This window comes from Girardinichthys multiradiatus, chromosome 5 (assembly GCF_021462225.1).
Source record: "Girardinichthys multiradiatus isolate DD_20200921_A chromosome 5, DD_fGirMul_XY1, whole genome shotgun sequence".
In the NCBI taxonomy this organism is placed as follows: domain Eukaryota; kingdom Metazoa; phylum Chordata; class Actinopteri; order Cyprinodontiformes; family Goodeidae; genus Girardinichthys; species Girardinichthys multiradiatus.
The window spans coordinates 41,939,355-41,951,929 of NC_061798.1; positions in this window are offsets into that span (position 1 = coordinate 41,939,355).

Genomic DNA, 12,575 nt, shown 5'->3' on the forward strand with positions numbered 1-12,575 from the left:
TTTCTGCACTTTCTTCTCCTCAAAACAATTGCTTTTTGCAGTTTTAAATAGTTTTTTTTTAGCAGAAAGACTGTGAAAACAGCGCTGGTTCCCGCCCTTTTTGATATTGCAGTTACGGTGCAGAGGTGCAAGTCGATGACATAAGTCCTACTGTCCCAATTCTCCAATTTTGCACGCTTGTAACCTGCGCACTTCAACCCCTACATGCACTTGTACAAAGTACACACTTCATAGAGGGGCGTAGGGTGTAGTGTGGGTATTGGGACAGGGCCAAAGAATACATTTCTCCTTCATTATGCAAATGAGGAGGGCTGCCTTCTTCTCTCCAGCTCCTCTACTATTGGTCACTATACACTAAAACATTTACAATGTATTTAGTGCGGGAATATAACTGTGTAGACGTAAAAAATCTGCTTGATTTATCAAGACATCGCTTAATTTCAAACGTGCTCCAACGTGTTCGGAGATTTCCGCTCCCACCGTATTAACTCCCAGCTTGCCTCGCCAGCCCTATCGGCGGTGAGGTGAGCTAGACCCGGTAGAGATCTGACCGGACTATCGGCACTGAGCTCCTGCTGCCAGTCATCACAGTGAACGTTAAACACAAGTGATTTCTAAAAGTTTATGTTAGTATTATTTTAATATATTGTCTCATTTGTTCATGTAAGTCGATTTGACATTACAGGTGATATTAAAGTTAACCTGAATAAATGGACGATTTTATGTAATCCTACCGTATCGCTGGAGAGTGTGATTAAGAATAAATATGCTTTTAAACATTCATTTTTGATGAAGAAATGTGCTATATGTGTTTTTAAAAGTATATTTATAATTCAGCTAGCATTATAATTCGTGATTCCAGGTACAGCTGAAGAGAAATACACTTTCAAATGCAAGCAAATCTCAGTAAAGAAGTGAAAAGTTTGAAAGAGCTTGTTTTAGGCCTTTGCATAGAAATATTTTAATATGTTCTGCAAATTAAGACAAATGTAAAATAAAAAAAGACTTGTTTTACACTGATATTAAGCAAGATGTTTTTTCTTGTTGTTTAGGTACAAAGGAGCAGACGGGCCAGTTTATTAAGCTCAGGGGTGAGAACCACCACCTTTTTACTGGAGCTAAAAACTCAGCCACCGTGGCTTGGAGGTACAATAACAACATTCTTTGCAGTCAGTTTCTGTCCAGTTTCAAAAACTCCTATCTTTGTAATTTTCATAAATATCCATCCAGCGATTAACATACTTCTTTTGGTTTTCCCTCTTTCCTTTTGCTTGTTTAGGACAATTCCGGAGAAGATGGGCAAACAGGTGTCTTTATGCAGCTAACAACCTCAAACAGGTGCTTCTAATTTAGAATAATAAGTGGAGTGGAGGTGGACATTTTAGAGGTGGACTAACAGGTCTTTGAGGGCCAACATTTTAGCTGATTGGCAGGTGTTCAAATACTTATTTGCAGCAGTAACACACAAATAAACTATTTGAAAAATCATTGTTTTATTTTAGATTATGCCTCTCACAGTGGATGTGCACCTAAGATGAAAGTTTCAGACCCCTCCATGATTTCTAAGTTGGAGAACTTGCAAAGTCGCAGGGTGTTCAAATACTTATTTTTCTCTCTCTCTGTATGTATATATATATATATATATATATATATATATATATATATAAATATATATATATATACTGCTCAAAAAATAAAAAATAAAGGGAACACACAAATATCACATCCTAGATCTAGATGAATGAAATATTCTCATTGAATACTTTGTTCTGTACAAAGTTGAATGTGTTGACAACAAAATCCCACAAAAATCATCAATGGAAATCTAATTTATTAACCAATGGAGGCCTGGATTTGGAGTCACACACAAAATTAAAGTGGAAAAACACACTACAGGCTGATCCAACTTTGATGTAATGTCCTTAAAACAAGTCAAAATGAGGCTCAGTATTGTGTGTGGCCTCCACATGCCTGTATGACCTCCCTACAACACCTGGGCATGCTCCTGATGAGACGGTGGATGGTCTCCTGAGGGATCTCATCCCAGACCTGGACTAAAGCATCTGCCAACTCCTGGACAGTCTGTGGTGCAACGTGACGTTGGTGAATGGAGCGAGACATGATGTCCCAGATGTGCTCAATCAGATACAGGTCTGGGGAACGGGTGGGCCAGTCCATAACTTCAATGTCTTCATCTTGCAGGAACTGCTGACACACTCCAGCCACATGAGGTCTAGCATTGTCCTGCATTAGGAGGAACCCAGGGCCAACCACACCAGCATATGGTCTCACATGGGGTCTGAGGATCTCATCTCGGTACCTAATGGCAGTCAGGCTACCTCTGACGAACACATGGAAAGAAATGCCACCCCACACCATTACTGACCCACTGCCAAACCGGTCATGCTGAAGGTTTGTCTCCAGACTCTGTCACGTCTGTCACATGTGCTCAGTGTGAACCTGCTTTCATCTGTGAAGACCACAGGGCGCCAGTGGCGAATTAGCCAATCCTGGTGTTCTCTGGCAAATGCCAAGCGTCCTGCATGGTGTTGGGCTGTGAGTACAACCCCTATTTGTGGACGTCGGGCCCTCATACCATCCTCATGGAGTTGGTTTCTAACCGTTTGTGCAGACACATGCACATTTAAGGCCTGCTGGAGGTCATTTTGCAGGGCTCTGGCAGTGCTCCTCCTGTTCCTCCTTGCACAAAGGTGGAGGTAGTGGTCCTGCTGCTGGGTTCTTGCCCTCCTATGGCCTCCTCCACGTCTCCTGGTGTACTGGCCTGTCTCCTGGTAGTGCCGCCAGGCTCTGGACACTACGCTGACAGACACAGCAAACCTTCTTGCCACACCTCGCATTGATGTGCCATCCTGGATGAACTGCACTACCTGAGCCACTTGTGTGGGTTGTAGAGTCCGTCTCATGCTACCATGAGTGTGAAAGCACCACCAACATTCAAAAGTGACTAAAACATCAGCCACACACACACCACCAGAACATGACTACTGTATGCAGGCAGGTATAATTTTATAGATGTGATTAATGTTTGAGGGGTATAAGTAATTGTCATATTTTGTGAGCACCATCTTCTAATTCTGCATATTCCTGATTAGTGATGTGGTCCAGCCAGTCCTTTAAACTTGATGGATGAGAGAGGCATCACAAACATCTGCAGACCACCTGTGTGATGCTTCGCTCACCATCCAGAAAGACAAACCACAGGTCTCAGTTGCAGCGTCCCATCCAAGTCTCTGACCTTGTGAGAGATTTAGCCACACCGCCAGACTTTCTGTTCAGAAAGACATCTGCCTCTTTGTTCTGTTGAAGAGGTTTTTCCAGGAACCGGTCACTCAGGTTGATCCTGCTGTCGCCTTTGTAAATATTTGTACATCGTTTTATTTTATGCCTTTTGTCTTGTAATCTTGATTTGTTTGAATGTTGTTTTTTTCCACATTCTGTTTAAATGCTATTTCTAATTTTCAAAATAAACTTTTGTTTACAAATTTAAATGAAGTTGATGTATTGTTAGGTCAAATGGAAATAAAATACATTGGTGACAAAAACAATTTTGAAATTTATTAGAACAGCTTAAAACTTTAAGAAACTATCTGAACAAAACCTATTTATTTATTTATTATATAGCATCTTATTTCAGTACCATTCTTTCTAAGATAGAAAACAGTCTGTCCATTCTCTGTGCCCTCATGTCCTCCCTGATCAACTCCATCATCTCTGTCCCTCTTTCTTTTCTGACCCCTTCCTGCTGGCTCACTGTCTTCCTTCTCCATCTGGTTGCCCACCGCTCCGCTTGGCCCTGGAGTGTCCTCAGGGATGGAGGCAATTAGGACAGGAGGTGTTGTGGAAGACCTCTGTCCCAACACCTCATCCATAAGGACAAACCAGGGCCAAGTAGCAGCAGTGGGCTTTTCACTGACTCCCTCTCCTGACCCTGGATACTTACAATCCTAACGTTAGATGGAATAAAAAAAGAGTTGACTAAACAGAGAAACCAATAAGACTTTTAGAAATATTTTTTATTTGTGTGTGACATGAGAACTTCTGAACAAACTTTATATTTCTTTTTCATATTGTCCCACTTTTTTTTGGCCTGCAAGGGGGTGACCTTCCCCTGTTGGACCATCTTCTCCAGAACTGTCCTAAACAAGAAAAAAGAAAGAGGGAAAACCAAAAGAAGTATGTTAATCACTGGATGGATATTTATGAAAGTTAGAAAGATAGGAGATTTTGAAACTGGACAGAAACTGACTGCAAAGAATGTTGTTATTGTACCTCCAAGCCACAGTGGCTGAGTTTTTAGCTCCAGTAAAAAGGTGGTGGTTCTCACCCCTGAACTTAAAAAACAGCCCATCTGCTCCTTTGTACCTAAACAATAAAAACAACAACAACAAAAAAACCCATCTTGCTTAATATCAGTGTAAAAAAAGCCTTTTTTAATTTTACATTTGTCTTAATTTGCAGAACATATTAAAATATTTCTATGCAAATGCCTAAAACAAGCTCTTTCAAACTTTTCACTTCTTTACTGAGATTTGCTTGCATTTGAAAGTGTATTTCTCTTCAGCTGTACCTGGAATCACGAATTATAATGCTAGCTGAATTATAAATATACTTTTAAAAACACATATAGCACATTTCTTCATCAAAAATGAATGTTTAAAAGCTTATTTGTTCTCAATCACACTCTCCAGCGATACGGTAGGATTACATAAAATCGTCCATTTATTCAGGTTAACTTTAATATCACCTGTAATGTCAAATCGACTTACATGAACAAATGAGACAATACATTAAAATAATACTAACATAAACTGTTAGAAATCACTTGTGTTTAACGTTCACTGTGATGACTGGCAGCAGGAGCTCAGTGCCGATAGTCTGGTCAGATCTCTACCGGGTCTAGCTCGCTCCACCGCCGGTAGGACTGGCGAAGTAAACTGGCAGTTACTACGGTGGGAGCGGAAAACTCCGAACACGTCGGAGCATGTTTGAAATTAAGCGATGTCTTGATAAATCAAGCAGATTTTTCACTTCTACACAGTTATATTCCCGCACTAAAAACATTGTAAAAGTTCATTTGTGTCACAGAAAGTGTAATTTTTCACAGTTTACTCACAGCTTTTGCCAGTGTGGTCCGCCATGGCTGCCCCTGTTTGACCAAAACGCTTCGACCCGCAATGAATCATGGGAAAAGATGGACCGCGAAGGATACTCACAACGCATCCTTCAAATCGGGCAAAAGAAGGACACATTTGTCGGCAGCATCTGACAGACCTGTGATGTAATCAGTCCACAAGTACGCACTTGGAAGGATCCAGCCCCTGAATTGGGACACACCCTCGGCCTGCACATGGATCCTCCTTCTTCCTGTATATTGACCAATAGGAGAGGAGCTGGGGAGAAGAAGGCAGCCCTCCTCATTTGCATAACGAAGCAGAAATGCATACGGTAAAGGAAAAAGAGAGACGAGGAAATGTAAAAAGAACAAAGGCATGTGTAAGGAAAAGGAAAAACAAAATATATATATTTCTGCTTTTATTTTTAATTTTGTCAGGATTGGTCCTCCATCTCTTCAGTTGCTTTAAGTGGAGTTGTTTAAAGGCAAGGTGAGAAATTCGATTAACAAAACAAAAATCAACCTGTGAGATTTCTGGATGCCAAAAATGCAATTTGAGCTGCTAGTCTTAGTTTACAACAGTCTAAGCTGCATTAATGTGGATTATTCAAAAGTAAACAGAGAAGGGATCCTTAAATAGCACCTGTTTTTGATCCAATCACAGACAGTTGTGGCTCTTCTTGAAGCAGACTTCACTATTTGTCAACTGTTGACAACATTTCGACCCATATGGAAAGGTTTTGAATGAGCATGAACCTTTTAACCCAGCTTCATATACAATTCTGGTGCTCTGAGCCTGAAGTATGAGAGAATTTCCACTCTTTCCACTCCACCTTTGAAAAGGCCAGTCCTTACATCCTTACAAGCTGTATCAAAGTTTGGTTCAACAACTGTAGTGTATCACACAGAAAGATTCTGTAGTGTATAGTATGATGTGCTGAGGGATTTAGAGTCTCGCTGCTGTCCTTATTAAAATTTTGAAAGAAAATGCTGTATGGTAAGAGATCCTTCTCGCCCTTCCCAAAGCTGTTAAATCTCCTATTAAACAGAAGACATTACGGTTCTAGTATATCAAGGACAAGAAGTAGCAAAAAAAAGCAATCAATCAACACATAAGAGTCCCTTGACTGTTTGACAAGCACCAACGTTCTGTAGGGAGGTTGTAGTGTCTCATTGCTGTGGCAGCAACATATCCTGGTCCTGGAACAAGCATTAGGGGAGCATGGCGAAAGCAGTGGCATTGTATCCATACTGTGGGGCTTGCACATACTAAATTGGCATCTTCAGACGATTTTAAAATGGACCGGCCATGTCGACCACAGACCAAGACTACACCCTCCATCTCCCTACACTGGACGCGTAACGCTCCAAGTTAGCTATCATAAGTCCTGGCACTACAGTTGCTATGTGCAGACTTTGCTGCTGCTCTACATACAACCAGATCTCTCACAGCAGCTAAAACACAAAATGCACACTTTCCTTGCTAGTAATAATAATGCTGCTGGAAAACTAAAGGAAGGTTTGAGTTTTCTAGACAGCTGTAAATTCAAAATGTTTCTGTCAGGCTGTCAGAGATGCAGAAGTGCCAGCGTTGATATAGGCGGTGAGGAAGGAGGATGAGGAAAAAGCATGAGCAGTGGCTGCACCCTCCGATATATTCTCACAGAGAGCTGCGCTGGGTTAAAATGATTGCACTGAATGGCATGGTGAGTGCAGCACTGTACAAAACACCCCATCAGCTCATGCTGCTAAGTTTCCCAGATAATACTGCTGGTTTTTCCTTTTCATGGCTGAAACTAATTGTGGGGGCATAGAAACATCTCAAGTCATCTCACTTAAGAAAATCACAGAGGTAGTGGTAGGGTTAGGGTTGAGGAGACATCCAATATGGCAGATGTGATTTCCAGAAGTCAAATAGTAGTATGATGGCCAGAAACGCAACAGGAAAAACTATTTGGTCAGTTTTAAGAATACAGCGTTGTCATGATTGCCTTGTAAAGGTCATGGGAACTGTAGAGGGGTCTTCATCTGGCGTGATAGGAGCCTAATAGCATGCAAATTATACTTTTTATACTATGACAACATTAATTAAATTACACTTCAGGATGACTTAGAGACACAAGGATTTATGTGAGGCATTGTTTATTCTAGTGATCAGGGAGTATTCTACCCATACTATTCTTGCATTCACTCTTTCCTGCAAATAATTTCACACTGACACTGTATTCCACTGGCTTTCACAGTCACTAGATCTCCAAAACTGGGGCACATTTGGGATGATGCAGAAGGGGAGTTTCACATCATGGATGTGCAACTGACAAATCTGCAGCAACTGTGTGATGATATGCCAGTATGGACCAAAATCTCTGAGGAATCTTTTGGTTACCTTGTTGAATCTATGTTTGGAGAATTAATTCAATTCTGGAAGCAGAATGGGGTCCAATCTGGTATACTAACTAGGTGTACGTAATAAAGAGGCCAGTTATTATATATGCATTTTAACATTCGGGAAAGAGATTCAACAGATGGCTGAGCTGTACCTCCACATGAAAGTTCAATTTCTGTGCTTTAAGACAATCTGGTAGCAAATGTTTCTAAGTGGAATACTTTGAACCTTCATAATTTAGGTTAAAAATAATACAGTGCTATTTTTTATTTCTACAAAGCCTTACACATGGCTCTGCATTTATTTATTTTTTATCTTCTCTGTTTCATTCTTTGGTTTTTTCTTTTAGTTTTTTTTTAAGTATTCAGGCTTATTTTCTTTCATTTTCTGTGAGCGTGTTTCTACAGGTCTTTTTAGTGTCATCTTGTGTTTCTTATATATCGCTTCTTACAGTCTGTTATATGAAAAGATTTTTTTGATTTCCTTACTGTTGAAAGACTCGATAAAACCCATCTTGTCTTCTCCTTTTGTTTTTGCGCTAGAGTTATTTGGCGGTGTAATGTGTGTTTAAATAATTATTCATTTTTCTCTTGATCTTTGCGCTCAGCCAGCTGACTCTGCAGCTGGGATTCAAAAGTCTAAAATGAAATGTAAACATTTACTGAGTTAATTCTCCGGCCTGGTATCTCAAACTCAGATTGATTTTTTTTTTTGTTGTGCTTGAAAATGTCTCCATGCCCTGGTTGGATTACACAGTTTTAACTCCAGAAATGCAAAGGAAAAAAAGATGCAGAAAGGCATGATGAATATGATTTTCATCACCTGCCAGTGCTGAAGTACAGCAGGTTTTATCAGAAGGATTCAGGATCACAGTTCAGTGCTGATCACCTTGGGCTGCAGAACTTCGCTAAATACTGTTGCTCTCATGGTTTGTGAGAATAATGGCGGCAGTTCTGCTTTTTCCCTTGAGCCCTGATGAAGATCAGCTTTTGAATTTTGAAGAGGAGGATTACTGAGGACTACTCCTCATGTTAAAATAAGATAATTGCCTCTTGGCTCCATGTTAATTTCACAGACTATCCTCTCATATGAATAGGATGAGAGCTACATGCAGCTTTTACCAAGCAAAAAGACCTAAAGTGGCAACAGGTAAAATTTTTTTACACTTTCTGATTGTTGAGCAGAGAAAGATTTAGATGTTGAGACTTTTTATGCACAGGCAGATGAAATGTAATCTTACATTCAAAAAGTTATCCTAAAATAGACACTTTTCTCAGGCTGAAACCAGACATTGAATCAAGATAAAGTCCTTTCCAATATAAAAGTTGGTGAAATTTTAAAAGATGATTTACATGATCATTACATGCTATGACTGACTGTAATGTTCCTCATGTCATCTCCACTTTAGAGACTCTGTTCAGATCAAAACAAAACACAACTAAGTACTGAAGTATGGATTTCCACTGTCATCAACCATCACCAGTGAAGTTTGAGGTGAAGCTTTAGTATATGCTACAACAGACAAGCAACTATTCACAGATTTTGATGTATTTTCTGAATAATTTTTTTCTGGTCTGATGGACTTTTACTCTGAGCAAAACAACTCAGAAGAAGAAGAATGATGAAGATCAGACAGAACAAGACTTTTGTCTTCAACACAAATCAGCTCAACCTAACTTGTTTGAGCCAAAGTTTGACTCCTAACATCCCCAGACCACAATCAATACCACCCCAGATCGAAAGGCTGAAGCAAAAAGTGACAACTATACAGTGATTATCTTAAGCAGTTCACCATTTGGTTGGTTTTCGTGCTTCTTCTTGTCTTGTAAATGTCATATTCTGATTGTTTCACCTCCTTCCACCTTCCTTCAGTTTTGGCTTTTAGTCACTCTAAGAGGTTTCAGACTATGAAACTAATTGAAATCTAAGACAAAAGATAACCTGAGTAATTACAAAATACCATTTTTAAATCATGATTTCATGTGATAAAAGAAAATAACAAGAAAACTGTGAAAAGTAACCGAGATCTAAACCTCTATCTTTCTGGTTCCTGTTTGTTTTTGGATTGATTTAAAAATGTACTCACTTTAAAGGTTTTACATAGATTTTCACCCTTGTACTTGTCAGAGCTTCTTCATGTCTACACCCCTGTAGGAGCACTAAGGTTGAGTAACAACATGCTCTCAGAGTGCCCCAAGGCCAGGTTAAAAGAGAGCGGTGACCCAGCTTTTGCTGTGGCTGCTCTAGCTTTATAGAAGAGGTTACCTCTGCACATCCACACACCTCAATGAGTAAAAACTTTTAAACTGCTTTCAAAGACTTATCTATTTTCCTTTGCATATGGTTCCAGCTGAAACCATTTTTAGACGACTGAATTTTATGCTATAGTTTATGCACACTGTGCTATTTTATTGTTTTATGCTGTGTTTTAAGTATCTCTGCACTTTATTAACACTTTGGTCAATGTATGTTGTTTTAAATGTGCTGTATAAATAACTCTGACCTTGACCTAATAACTGGTTGTGCCATCCTTGGCAGCAAGAACTGCGACCAAGCTGTTGTGATGACTAGCAAGAGGGTTTTACATTACTGTACAGAGATTCTGGCCAGCTCCTCTTTGAAGCATTATTTTATTTAGCTGCACTGGTGTCATGGAAGTGATTTGAGCTGGACTCAAATGCAGATAAGACCAGTGGTGGTGATGAGCAGAGCTTAATAACAACAAACCAAGAAAGACTTCCAGCTGAGTCATAAGGAAGGGAGATGGACCCGGGGGAGCGAAAGGGAAGAATCCAGCAGTCACACAAAGAAACCAGGGAGCTTAAATACTGAGGAGGTGTGATTAGTGACATGGATACCACGTGAGACTAGTCAGAAGAATGCAAAACAGCTGAGGGAGAGGGAAGTGAGGGAAGTGACAGGTAAACACAGAATAATCAAGGGAAGCTGTAACCACAACAGAAAACGGTTCTACTAACCTAAGGGGGAAAACACAAGAAATAACTAAGTACTTAACATAAAGGAAAGAACCAATATGGCATGACATTAATAACAATAATAAAAACCCCTAAATGATCAAAATACAAACACAATTGAAAACAAAACACAAACATCTTTGGATCAAAACAGTCGGAGGACTTTTTATTTTTCAAAGACCTGTTTAGGATCATGCCACAGGATCACAACTGGATTTACGTCCTGACTTTGACTAGGCCACTCCAAAACCATAATTTAAATATTTCTAATCACTCAGAGGTGGCCTTGCTGTTTGGATATGTTGGTGATCCAAAAGCCTTCCTAAGCTTTGAAACATGGATTAGAAGAATCAGGCTTATGGGTTGTAGTCAGAACAGTCACATTGACAGACACTATCCTGGTTAACTGTTTGAGTCACATACTATGCAAAGTATGTGGGGGATAACCTGCACTGATCAACCCCAGTGGGCTTGACCTTAAGGTCACAAACTAATAATGGAAAAATCTCCTTCAAGGTTCAAGGTTTCAACAATTACAGCAAGTTGTCCAGGACCTGAAGCGGCCCTATATCATCAAACTTTCACCACCAAGTTTATATTCTCTTTTGAAATGCTGTAAGAGTTTTATACCTGATGTAATGGTACACATACCTTCCTTTTGTCTTGTTAGTTCACCTAAAAGTAGTGGGGGTAGATAAGATATGTTACATCGCTGCCCCATGTTTCTTCCATTTGAGGAATGGCTATGACTGTTTTATCAAAAAATAAAAACAGCAGCCTGATAATGTCTAACAAGACTTTATCATTGTCATGCTGCTGCACTGAATTTGAGTTGCCATCCTTGGAGCAGAAGTCAAAGGCAGATTTTGAATAATGATGGTTCTCCATCTTATTTCTTATCCATCCCAACAAACTCAGTTTTTTACTCAGTGTTTGGTCAAAACTCACCAACTGCTCCAACAGTATGGACACAGCATCTGGGTTAAAGAAATAACCCAACAGTTTTTCTCTTACTGTAACAACATCTCATTTTCTGACTGTGAGTTTTTTCTTCCTTCTTCCCTATGTTTCTTACAGGGATGATGGCAATTGCAGAAGCTGCCCTGCAGGTGCATGCATGGTGGGACCAACTGGTGAGAGTGGGCTCATCATTATTCTGTCTGCCAGGTGATAACTCTCTGCAGTGATGGTGGCTGATGCATCAGATCTGCAAATCCCAGCATGATTTCCCTAAACAACCCAAGAATAACAAAACAATAGAATTTAAAACAAATAAAATGAAAAGAAATAGAAAAAAGTAGAAAAAAATTCAAGTATCAACATGACAATACGACAGACAGAAAAATATAAAAATAAAATAAAATCAACAACTTGCACTGTGTTTCCAGTAAAAGCTAGTCAGCTGATGTGAGTGACCGAGAAGGGGAGTGCAGGTACACTAGTTCAGACAGGCAGGGAGGGACAAAAACATGAATGAACAGACAACCAGTGCAAAGAAGATAAAATGGGAGTTACGTTTTCTCCTCCATGCTCCAGTTAATAGCTGTGCAGCAGCGTTTTGCACCAATTGAAGATGGGACAAGGACAACTTACTAACTCCAAGGTACAAAGAGTTACAGTAATCCAAACCAGTTGTAACAAAGGCATTGATTACTGGTTTGAACTCATTTGGGCCAATTACCTCACGTGAAAAAGCTGGATTTTACTACTACAGTGATCTGCTCGTCCTGTCTAAAATCACTATCCATTTTAAAAACAAGGTTAGTGACAATAGGTTGTCTGTAATCTGTAAAACAAGAAGAAGAAGAAGACCCACCAGCGACATTTGGACCAAACATCATCACCTCAGTCTTATTTTCATTGAAATTGAAAACGTTAAAAGCCATCCAAGCTTTTAATTCCTTAAAGCATTTATTTCAACCTTGCATGCAAAAGTTATCTTCCATGTTTTAGGGGCACACAGACCAGAGCGTCAATTTCACAACAATGTAAAGCAATCTTAAGCTTTCTGAAACGGAGCCAAGGTACAGGAAATACAGTGAAAATAGCAAATGTCCAAGTATTGAGCCTTGAGGGACCC